Source organism: Sciurus vulgaris (genome assembly GCF_902686455.1).
Source record: "Sciurus vulgaris genome assembly, chromosome: 14".
Classification (NCBI taxonomy): Eukaryota; Metazoa; Chordata; class Mammalia; order Rodentia; family Sciuridae; genus Sciurus; species Sciurus vulgaris.
Window position 1 is genome coordinate 18,992,938 of NC_136475.1, and position 12,585 is coordinate 19,005,522.

Sequence of the window (12,585 nt, forward strand, 5' to 3'; positions counted from 1 at the left end):
AGAAAACATCTTGTAGATTCTGGATGCTGTCCTGTGAGTGCAGTGTATCCAGTGATCCAGTAAGCAATATGTGTTGCTTCTCATCCTTGGCCAAAATACATGGATCTAAGGACAAGAATAAAAGTAACATGTCCCATGACTAGACCTACTGTCCTAATGTAGAATTTTCATTTCTCGTCCCTGCAATTCAGCACTCTTCTTGTTTGGAGGTTTACTTATCAGGCAAAGAATGGTTCATGGAAGGGACACAACAATGTCTCCAACTACTTATCCCCTTGTTCTCTTCTTGCCATTTGGCAAAAATAAAAGAAAAAGAAGAGGCATAGAGAATAATCCATAGTGCTATCTGGAGCATAGATCTTGGCCATGGAGAAAATATTGATTCTGTTACACAGCAGCAAAAGGAAGGGTAGTGAATGGATCCCAGGTGACCTCTCAGTTCCTAATGCAACCATGACCAATGCTACAATCATCTATAGACTAGAGCACAGAGGATTGAGATTCTTTGAAAATAAAAAGGTGAGTTATCCCAGCAGGTAAACAGAACCTGAGTTATTGGCTGAAGACAGAAAGAACATGGAATAGATTGTGGAGAACGTAATCACTACTACAATTTCTTTCCTGCTACATTATGCATATAATAACTTATATCTTAAGGATCTTTCACTTTTCCACCTTCTTCTGTACATCATATATAGGTGTTCCAGCAGTATTGATGCTGAAGCCAAACCCATAGGGAGTGCCACAATTGATCTTAAAGACTGTATATCACCCAAGTTACTTGAAGTTGGTTGAAGTAAATGGTGATGACAACTTGTATTACACTGCATTGGAGGCACTGTGTTTGTAGTCGTATAAAAAATTACTATTATTTTAGGTGGGAGCCCTGACGAATAGGGTAAGGATAAAAGAAGGGCTCATAGGGGTTAGGTAGTCAACAGGGGTAGGCTGTAGAAATATTCCATGTATTTTAAGGAAGATTGTTACCCTGATTCAAACACTCTTTTTCCAATTTTGAAGAAATGCCTCATTGTGAGTTGTTATGGGAGCCAGAGTCTTGCCTACAACCTGTGTGGTAGGCTATTGACTAAGTCCTGGGCCCAGGACTCTGAATCCTACATTTGTAGTCGAAAGTCTCCTAGACAGCTTAGATAAGAGACTGTTACGGTTTGGATGTGAGTTGTCCCCAAAAAATTCATGTGTGAGACAATGCAAGAAGGTTCAGAGGAGAAATGATTGGGTTGTAAGAGCCTTAACCCAATCAGTGATTTAATCCCCTAATAGCGATTAACTGAGTGGTAGCTAAAGTGGTAGAGTATGACTGGAGGAGGTGGGAATTGGGACATGGCTTTGAATGTATATTTGTATCTGACAAGTGCACTCTCTCTCTCTCTGCTTCCTGATCACAATGTGAGCTGTTTCCTTCTGCCATGCTCTTCCACCATGATGTTCTGCCTCACTCAAGCCCTGAGGAGTGGAATCAGCCTTCTATGGACTAAGATCTCTGAAACTGAGCCCTTAAATAAACTTTTCCTCCTCTACAGTTGTGCTGGTCAGGTCATTTAGTCACAGCAGCAAAAAAGCTGACTAAAACAGAACCCTAACAGAATCCCAGCCAGACTGTTCTTGGCAGTGAGCTTGGTTCCATCTGGCTGCCTTATCTCCTGATTTTCTCAAGACCAGTCCTTTTGCTTCTCACTATTTCTTTAAACTACTCAACTTCCTTCCTTTTCTGATTTACTGACCAAGATTCGTTTCTATCACTTGAAATTAACTAAAAAATTTGTCACTATTCAGAGTACCCCTCCAAAAATGAACACTTTTTCTATCAACAGCTTGTTTTTAATTTTAACCGCAACTATTCAAACTAGTTTGATAATAGCCTTTTGCCTAATGATTGAATGAGTAGTCTGGTGTTTTTTACTTAGGCACCACCCAATGAGGTTCCACCTAAAACTGTGAGAAAACTGGCAAAACCCGTTAAAATGTTCTCACGATCTGCGTGTGATATGTGTAGGACAAAATAACTTAGATAAGCAGCTTATTAGGAGGGATAGTTTATTTTGGCTCATGATTTCAGAAGTTTCGGTTCATGGTCACTTGACCCTGTTGCTTTCAGCCTGCTCTAGTTCAGGGAACTGGGGGATGTTTGTAGTGAGTGGGCAAGGTTAGAGAAAGCAAGGAAGGAGAATGAAACTAGACTATTGGGCAGAGTAAAATCACGGACAGCTCTGCTTCACATTGAGGGTTAAGATTTGTCCTAAAGGTAAGAGGAATGTGCTAGTTTTCAAAGTACCCCTACTTTGAATGGTAACTTAAACAATAGATATTTATCCTCTCTCATTCTGGAGACTAGCAGTCCAAGGTACTAAGCAAAGCAATAGCCTGATCAAACTGACTATTTGAAAAGCCCACTTTAAAGACAATCTGGTGTCTTAAGTATGAGTATGTAATTAAAGTCCAAATATCCCTTTGCCTACAGTAAAAATAAGGTAAGTGAAATAATGCTGCACAATCATCCTTTGTTGGACAAAGAGAAATTTAAATTATTCAAATTCATTTTAGCATAAATTGAGCCTTGGTCTAAATCCCGATCACACCATTGCTAAAAGGGAGAGGTGAGCAGGATGGGAGAGAAGATAGAAAACTAATTTTAGAAAGTTTTTGATGGTCAATCTCAGTTATGCTGTGTCTTAAAGTAGTGATGTTTTTCTGAATTTCTTTATTCTCACTTTTGAGAGACTCCTTTCTTATGCCAGTGTAATGAGGAAGGAAGGACAGGGTAGGAGGCAGAGGCAACCTAAGCACAAAATCTCAGATGGCCTATGCATTTTTTTTTCACTGTGTTCCACAGCTGATTTCAGATGGCCAATCTCATTGATAATCATGAAGTTCTAAAGGCCTTTCATTTCAAGATCTGAACAAACTATTTGAAAATTTGACATCCTATACAGCTTTATTTTTCTAATCCCAATAAAAATCTGGAATTATCAAATAGTTCTTTAAGAACTTCTTGTGGTTTAGATGTGAGGTGTCCCCCAAAAATCTCACATGTGGGACAACACAAGAAGGTTTACAGGTGGGTGGGCTGAGGTCGCTCAGTGGTGGAGGGCTTGCCTCGCATGTGTGAGGCACTGGGTTCCATCCTCAGCACCACATAAAAATAAATAAAGGTGTTGTGTCCATCTACGACTAAATAAATAAATACATAAAATAAAATAAAAAAGAAGATTTAGAGGTGAGCTGATTGGGTGATGAGAGCCTTAACCCAATCAGTGAATTAATCCCCTGATGTGCGTAACCCTAGGCAGCTGGAGGAAGTGGCTCACTGGGCGTGTACCTTAGGGTATATATTTTGTATCTGGCGAGTGATTCGCTTTCTGCTTCCTGATGTGATGTCTTGAGCCGCTTCCCTCTGTCACACTCTTTCACCAAGACGTTCTGTCTCACCTTGACCCCTGAGGAAGGGAGCCAGCTCTCTATGAACTCAGACCTCTGAAATTGTGAGCCCCCAAATAAATGTTTCCTCCTCTAATTGTTCTTTTCAGGTCTTTTGACCACAGCAGCAAAAAAAAAAAAAAAAAAAAAAAAAAAAAACCAGACTAAAGCACACCTATACTTTTTAATAATATGTATCCCCAAGAGTACCTAGCACAGTATTCTGACTATATTACACATTACTCAAACATTTTATTTGTTCCTTAAAACAAGACTATTGATTTGAACTTCATAACTGTTAAGATTATTTAGAGTACTATTGTGTGCATGATTTTATGGAGATACACACTTGGGATCAAATGGCAAGATTTACTTTCAAGTAAATCTTGGCATAAACTATAAATAGTTGTGCTGGCAAAAAACACAGAACTAGTCTAGGTGACTCACCATAGCCTTCTGATTATTTCAAACCATAATTACAAGTGGAGAACTTGTCAAACTCAAGCACTCAAGAGAATCTTTTTGTAAATTTTCATATGGATTGAAGAAAATTGAAAATTCATTTATAAAGATGCCATAGATGTTAATGAAATGCCAAAATTTCAAATCAGTAAACATGATCAACCTAGTTTTGAGGCACAGGAGAAATTACAGGGAACTCTGTGCTTAGGAGAAAGCATACACATACACATACACATACACACATGTACACACACACGGCTATATATTGTATATACACATGCATATACATATATAGCTACATAAACTATAACACATATATACATACAATGTACATATATTATTTATATATAATACATATGCATACATATCCATATAGATAACATATTATCCAATTTCTTACTTAATATTACCTCAAAACTTTATCTTCCCATCAATCTACTCTGAAAGTTTTTAGCAAATTATAATTTACACTCCCAACACTAGACTTAATAAAGTTCCCTTTACTTGTTAATTTATGACTTATTAAAGTTTTTCTAATAAGCATTTTTAAAATACATATACTTTATAAGATGCAATATTTTCTGCATTCACAAGAAGGTTTTGAGAGAATTGACTTTCTTCTATAACTTATGTTGGTAATAATTTTATAAAAAACATTTTGTATGTACCCAACATTGTAATAACATTACTGAATAGAAGGGTGGTTAGATGAAGATTAGTCATCAATGTAGTGCCATATTTCTAGAAAAATGAAATTAAGCACTCTACCAATTCAATGATTCATACCTTGAAAAGTGAGTTCCAGAGGCAAAATCCCAAGCCCCACATAGGGAATCTTGATGAATCCCAGTCTCTCCAGAGAAATGGAAACACTCGTGTCTATCCCTTGTGCCTACCCCTCATGTCTTCCCCAACCCTCCTCACAATGGAGCTTTCTTAACACAGATTCCTCCATAATCAACAAAACAGGAAATGGAGAATATGGCAATTCCATGTTAGCACTTGAAAGACCCACTCAGAAGTGGCAGTCATCATTTTCCACCTTGGATTGGACAAAATAAACTAGCTGGCCATACCTCACTCATAGGAGAGAGAAAAGTTTAATCTTTCCATTTTCCCATAAGGGGAGAATGGAAGGTATTAGTGAACAATGTTAATTATGATCAACCCACAGTAATTTACAAGGACTGACAGCAGCCCAAATAGTCAGAATTACCTGGAGAAGCAAAGTCTACCAAATTTTGGTCAACACACCCTTTGAAGTAGTATGCTTGTCTCTTAAATTCATGCTTAACAGTAAAACCTATGAGTTCTCTCATTTTATGGCCATTCTAATCCCATGGAACTGGTGAAGACTATTCCAAGCAACACAAGGTACTTATGTACCCTGTGGGTTGAGATCCTGCAAGTCTCCTAATGAATTACAAGAAGGGCAGAATACAGGACTTTCCTTGCTTATTGACCAATATGTAGACCGTTGGGTTACATACAGGGTATTGCTCTTTGTCAGAATTAACTGGTGACACAATACTGGTGACAGGCAACACTGTTCAAGGTGGCCCAAATGTGGAGAGTAAGGCAAGACTCCACAGACCATCCAGAAACAAGAGCACATGACGCTCGTGAGGCCTGAGGGTGACATGGCATCTCCTTTCTGAGCAGCAGAACTCTTGCTATTCCCAACCTGAATGCAAAGCAATGCAATTTAAATCCTGATAGTAAAGTTCTAAGTTTGCTATTAGTGACCCCTCAATATAGAAATCATAAATGATCCTTTTATCTCCCAATACAGATTTTTACTGGGTATTGAAGCTGAATGAGACTAACACTTCAGTTTACAGAAAAGAATTAAGAGACACAGTCAATTCAAAAAACTTGTATTTCTCCTTTGAACATAATCTTGGTATATAGTTGTTGAAATTTAGTCATAAGTCAGAAAAGTCATGCAACATTGGGTTTTCTTCACAAACTGTTCAAGAGAAATGAATCAAAATGAAGGGATCCAGCATTTTCCAAGATCTCTAACTTTGGGGGAATAAAGATCCTCTCTCTTTTTAAAAAAAATTTTACAGACTTAAAATGCAGTACACAATAAATCATTTTTGTTTCTATGGTTGAGCATGATGTAGATTCATATCATTCCTGTAATCATACACGTACATAGGGTGATGATGTCTGTATCATTCCACCATCTTTCATACCCCCACCCCCCCACTCATTTCCCTCTATGTAATCTAAAGTTACTCCATTCTCCTATCACCTCCCCACCACCCACAACCCCATTATGTATCATCATCCACTTATCAGGGAAAACATTCGGCCTTTGATTTTTTTGGGATTGGCTTATTTCACTTAGCATGATATTTTCCAATTCCATCCATTTATCTGCAAGTGCCATAATATTATTCTTCTTTATGGCTGAATAATATACCATTTTATACACACACACACACACACACACACACACACACACACACACACACACACAGTTTCTTCATCCATTCATCTATTGAAGGGCATCTAGGTTGGTTCCACAATCTAGCTATTGTGAATTGAGCTTCTATAAACCTTGATGTGACTGTGTTACTGTAATATGATGATTTTAAGTCCTTTGAGTATAAACCAAGGAGTGGGATAACTGGGTCAAAAGGTTGTCCATTCCAAGTTTTCTGAGGATTCTCCACACTGCTTTCCAGAGTGGCTGCACCCATTTGCAATTCCACCAGCAATGTAAAAGTGTGCCTTTTTCCCCACATCCACCTCAACATCTATTTTTGCTCATGTTCTTGATAATAGCCGTACTAATTGGAATAAGATGAAATCATAGGATGGTTTTAATTTGCATTTTTCTAATTACTAGAGATGTTGAACACTTTTTCATATATTTATTAATCACCTGTATATCTTCTTCTGTAAAGTGCCTATCCAGTTCCTTGGCCCATTTATTGATTGGGTTCTTTGAATTTTTGGTGTAAAGTTTTGTAAGTTCTTCATCAATTTTGGAGATTAGTGCTCTAACTGAAGTATGTGTGGAAAAGATTTTCTCCCACTCTGTAGGCTCTCTTTTCACATTACTGATTATACCCTTTGCTGAGAAAAAGTTTTCTAGTTTGAATCCATCCCATTTATTGATTCTTACTTTGATTTCTTGTGCTTTGGGAGACTTGTGAAGGAAGTCTGGTTCTAAATCAACATGATGAAGATTCAGGCCTAATTTGTCTTCTATTTGGTGCAGGATCTCTGGTCTAATTCCTAAGTCCTTAATCCATTTTGAATTGAGTTTTGTGCAGGGTGAGAGATAGGAGTTTCATTTCATTTTACTGCATATGGATTTCCAGTTTTCCCAGCACCATTTGTTGAACAAGTTATCTTTTCTCCATTGTATGCTCTTGGCTCCTTTGTCTAGTATGAGGTGACTGTATTTATGTGGTTTTGTCTCTGTGTCTTTTATTATGAACCATTGGTCTGCCTGACTATTTTGGTGCCAATACCGTGCTGTTTTGCTACTATTGCTCTGTCATATAGTTTAAGGTCTGGTATAGTGATACCTCCTGATTCACTCTTTCTACTCAGTATTTCTTTGGTTATTCAAGGTCTCTTATTCTTTGAGATGAAGTTTATGATTTCTTTCTCTATTTCTATGAGGAACGTTATTGGAATTTTAATTGGAATTGCATTGAATCTGTGTAGTACCCTTGGTAGAATGGCCATTTTGACAATATTAATTCTGCCTATCCAAGAACATGGGAGATCTTTCCATCTTCTAAGGTTTTCTTTAATTTCTTTCTTTAGTGTTCTGTAGTTTTCATTGTAGACATCTTTCACCTCTTTTGTTAGATTTATTCCCAAGTATTTTTTTTTCTTGGAGGCTATTGTGAATGAAGTGGTTTTCCTAATTTCTCTTTCAGAAGATTCATCACTTATGAAAAGAAATGCTTTAGATTTATGCATATTGATTTTATATCCTGCTACTTTGATGAATTCATCTATTAGTTCTAGAAGTTCTCCTGTGGAGTTTTTTTGGATTCTCTAAATATAGAATCGTGTCATCAACAAATAGTGATAGCTTGAGTTCTTCTTTTCCTCTTCATAACCCTTCAATTTCTTTGGTCTCTCTAATTGCTCTGGCTAGTGTTTCAAGGACTATGTAGACTAGAAGTGGTGAAAGAGGGCATCCCTGCCTTGTTCCAGTTTTTAGAGTGAATGCTTTCAGTTTTTCTCCATTTAGAATGATGTGGGCTTAAGAAAGATAGCCTTTACAATGTTGAGGTATATTCCTACTACCCCTATTTTTTTCTAGTGTCTTAAGCATGAAGGGGTTAGGGTTAAAATGAGGGGTGGAGAAGGGACTGGGGGAAGGAAAGACATTAGAATGAGGCAAGCATCATTACCCTATGTACATGTATGATTACACAAATGGTGTGACTCTACTTCATGTACAACCAGAGAAATGAAAGTTGTACCCCATTTGTATACAATGAATCAAAGAATAATAAAAAAGATGGTGATAATATTCACAATGATCTACAACTGAATTCAATTTCTATTTTAATTCTAAAGTCTTCCCTTTTTATTTTTTATTTTAGAAATGGAAGAGCCAATTCTCAATTTCATGCAGAATTACAATGGACCCAGAGTAGTCAAAACAATCTTGAAAAAGAATAAAGTTGGAAGACTCACATTCCCCAGTTTCAAAACTTTCAACAAATTTGCAGTCATCAAAACAGTGTGATACTGCCATAAGTACAACTTATATAGATTAATGGTATGAAATTGAACTTCCATAAATAAACCATGTATCTATGACTAATTGATTTTTCAATAAGGTTGCAAAGACCATTCAGTGGGGGAAAAACATCTGTAACAAACAGATCCATTCAACTAGATACCCACACATAAAAGAATGAAACTGGACCCCCAACTTCACACTATATACAAAAATTAACTCAAAATGCATCAATGACCTAAAAGTAGCAGGTAAAACTATGTAACTCTTAGAGGAAAACACAGAATTGAATTTTCATGACCTCGAATTTGGTAATGGATTCTTAAATGTTTACAACAAAAACATGAAGAATAATGAAAAAAACTGACAAATAAGACTTACCAAAATGAATTATTTGTGCATCAAAGATCATTATCAAGAAGAGAAAAGACAATCTACAGAATAGGAGGGAATGTTAATAAATTACTGATAAAGGTCTAGTATCTGGAAAAGAAGACAGTAGGCAAAGAATTTGAGTACCTATCATTCCAAATATGCTCAAATGCCCAGCAAGCACATGAAAAGATATTCAACATCATCAGTGATTAGGAAATGCAGATCAAAACCTTAGTGGGATACAACTTCACACATACCAGGCTGGCTATAATAACAAAGAAGAAAGAAAGAAATAGAAAATAACAAGCGTTGGTAGGAACTTTGAGAAAAAAATTGGAACTGGTGGAAATATTGATATTTTAATGGTGCAGTAACTGTGGAAAACACTCTGAAGATTTCCAAAAATGTCAATCATTGAATTGTCATAAAGTCTAGCAATTCTACTCCTACATAGATGTCCAAAAGAAATAAAAACAAATAAACAAATAAATTTATACAGATGTTCATAGCATCACTATTCACAGTAACCAAAAGGTGGAAACGACTCCAAATCTCTCCACGATGAATAGATAAACATAAATGGAATATTATCCTTATAAATAAAGTGAAGTACTGAAGCAGACTACAATATGGAGGAATTCAAAAGCTACTAAGTCAAAGAAGTCAGGCACAAGAGGTCACCTACTATGTGATTTCGTTTTTGTGAAATGTCCAGAATAGGTAAGTTCATACTGACTGGAAGTAGATTGAGGGTTGTCAAGGTTTGGAAGAAATGAGAGTGGGACCTTACTGCTTAGTGATGTCATATTTGGGAGCAATGTTTTGGAATGTGACAGAGGTGACAGTCGTATGATGTGAATATACTAAATTGTGCACTCTAAATGGTTATTTTTGTGAACTTCAACTTTATAAAAAAGTAAGAAATAAACAAGCTAGAACACATTAAAGGATATTCCACAACTGTATTCCTCCCAATCATTTGAATTTCAATAAAGGTTTAGACTTGCAAGGTTAATTGAGAGCTGGATGTTTTCAGTTGCCCCAGGGAGTATATTATGTAGTAGTCCAACATTCCTCTTGAATGTAGTTAAGAAGAACAAAACCCTTGGCCAGGATTGTGAGATCTTGGAAGAATCTTCCAGCTCCAATATCTAATGAGAGGTGATGGTGGTCTTTGTCTGGGATCAGGGTTAAGTATCAGATTTGCTTACATAATGAAGAAATTCCTCAATACAAAAGCCAATAGTAACGTGGCAACCTTATTAGAAACCCCATACCTCTATATTCTCATAGGAAAACACTAATATATTATTATATATTCTGAAAAAAAAGTCCTTTCCTTCTTTAATCCTCAGGTTTTAGTATTTTGCTTCTTAAATATTATATTTCCTCTCAACTTTATTGAATATGCCTACACACAAAATGGAATAACCAGAAGTCCATCATTCTCTAGCACTAATTCAGTATTTAGACCTGATTATGTCCCTCATTGTTTAGGTAAGTCCTGAATTTCCTGTCTGAAAATGAAGAGGTAATAAAATCAGACTGTGCATGGAAGCATTTGATCCTACTCCAAGAGATGCTTCTGGAGGTTGAAGGGGAGGGGGTTTCCAAGTGGACCACATAATGTTGCATAATGTTGCTACATCATTTTGAATAAACAGTCCACATATCTAAAGCGTAATCTATTCAGGATGATGGCGCATTACAGAAAACTGTAATGGGTGTGAAGAATTCATAGGCATCTGCCACGCACAATTTAACTAAACAATTTGCTAGTCATGTCTTTTAGAGTGGCATTTTTAACACCTTCATAAAGTAACGACATAAAAGAATGAACAATCTAACATCTATTCAAAAAGACAGCCGGCTCTTCTAATAAAAGCACAGCAAGAGAAACCGATTCTATGAGTTAATATGATGCAGAGCTATGAGAGAATCCCTGGAGTCATTAAGACAATTAAGTCATTAAATGACATAGAAAATCAGTTGGATTCCTTAGTCAAGAAAGAAATAAAAATTATTCACTTGATGCAGGTTCCCTTATTTATAGTACCACAGGAAGTCATTCTGGTTTTTATTTTTTCTTCCTCTTTTTTCCCTTCAAATCTGTAAGCTCCACATTTATGTACACTTTCAAAATTACAGATGATTCAGGTCAAGCTTTTAATGCCCAGTCAGCAGGAAAAGGAACAGAAGAGAGAAAGATCTTTGTTAATGAAGTTACAAAGCCAATGCAAACCTCTCCCCATGGATTCAAATTCCCACAGACAACTGGCTCCAAATCCCAGCGGAATTTAGCAGAATGAGTATAAAAGGAAAGGTTTCATTAAGTGAGAATGCTATTCCTGAAATGTAAAAGAAAAATAATGCTTCCTATATTTTTATGTGGAGAACAATAGTTTCAAAAGAAAATTCAAAGGTAAGAGTAATGTGTTCTCAAAAGTGTTGCCTAAAATCAAAATCAGCTGACATCACCACCGTTAATCTTTTTAGATACAATGAGACTCTCTTTGGAAATCACATTTCTACCTACTACTTACTGAACCAAGTTTGAGGTGCCTTAGAACCCACTGAACTACCATCCCTCTGTTGGAATCCCACAGAAACCCAGAAGGAAAAATGATCCCAGAGCAAGGTGAACATCCTTTCGGTGGTGAAGGTTAACATCTTTTCTGTGGACTCGCCTGAAATGAAAACCTACAGGCACGTCAGAGGAACGTCAAGGCCATTCCTCTTTGCTCCTTGTTTCTCTGAATCTTTTCAGCGATGGTGGAATACACAGTTGAAGTTGGAGGGAGAGAAAGAAGTACGACTTGCAATTCTGAGTGGGCGTCATGGTCCCCACTCATCATTTCCCCCCAAAAAAAGTTGTAAAGAAGGCTCAATTCTAGGAATAATAAGTCCTTTCTGTAGTATATTCTAGATTTTAACTAGCTCTCTCTGTGCATTGAGAACTTTAAAGTTCATACTGCCTGCATAAGTGGTAGGAGGTGACCACATTGTCTTCAGGAGGAAACCCTGTTGGGGCACTGTCTGGGGAGCTGTGCAGAGCCACTACCTGAAATGTCAATCAGAGTTGGAAGAGCCTCTTTTTCTGAAAACTAGTCTCCACCATGGTTTCATCTTTAACCCACTTACCTTCAACTAAGTCAGTGACCACCTGTGCTCTATAATTGAAGCATGGTAGAGTGTGAAAGAAAAGGGAATCCAGACTGGGTAGAAATACTGTGAGGTGAATCAGCAAGGAATTAACCCCCCAAAATAAAAAGTCACTCTAGGTGCTTCAAACAGGAGCATTTAATTCCATGAATCAGTTACACAGATACTGCTGGAAACCTGAACAGATAGGATAGTCAATTTAAAAAGAGGTTCATTCCTCCTCTGACTGGAGGGACAGAGAAAGAGGCAGCACTGGTGGATCTCAGAGTCTGGGACACTCACTAAAGCTCGAACTGCAGTCAGTCTGGTGGGAACTGAGTCCACAGAAGAAGAGCTTGTCCAGGAGAGCCTAGGTGTACCCAGGGGAACTCAGGTACTGCCAGAAATGTCACAAGGCAGAACCAGAGGATAAAAACACTCTG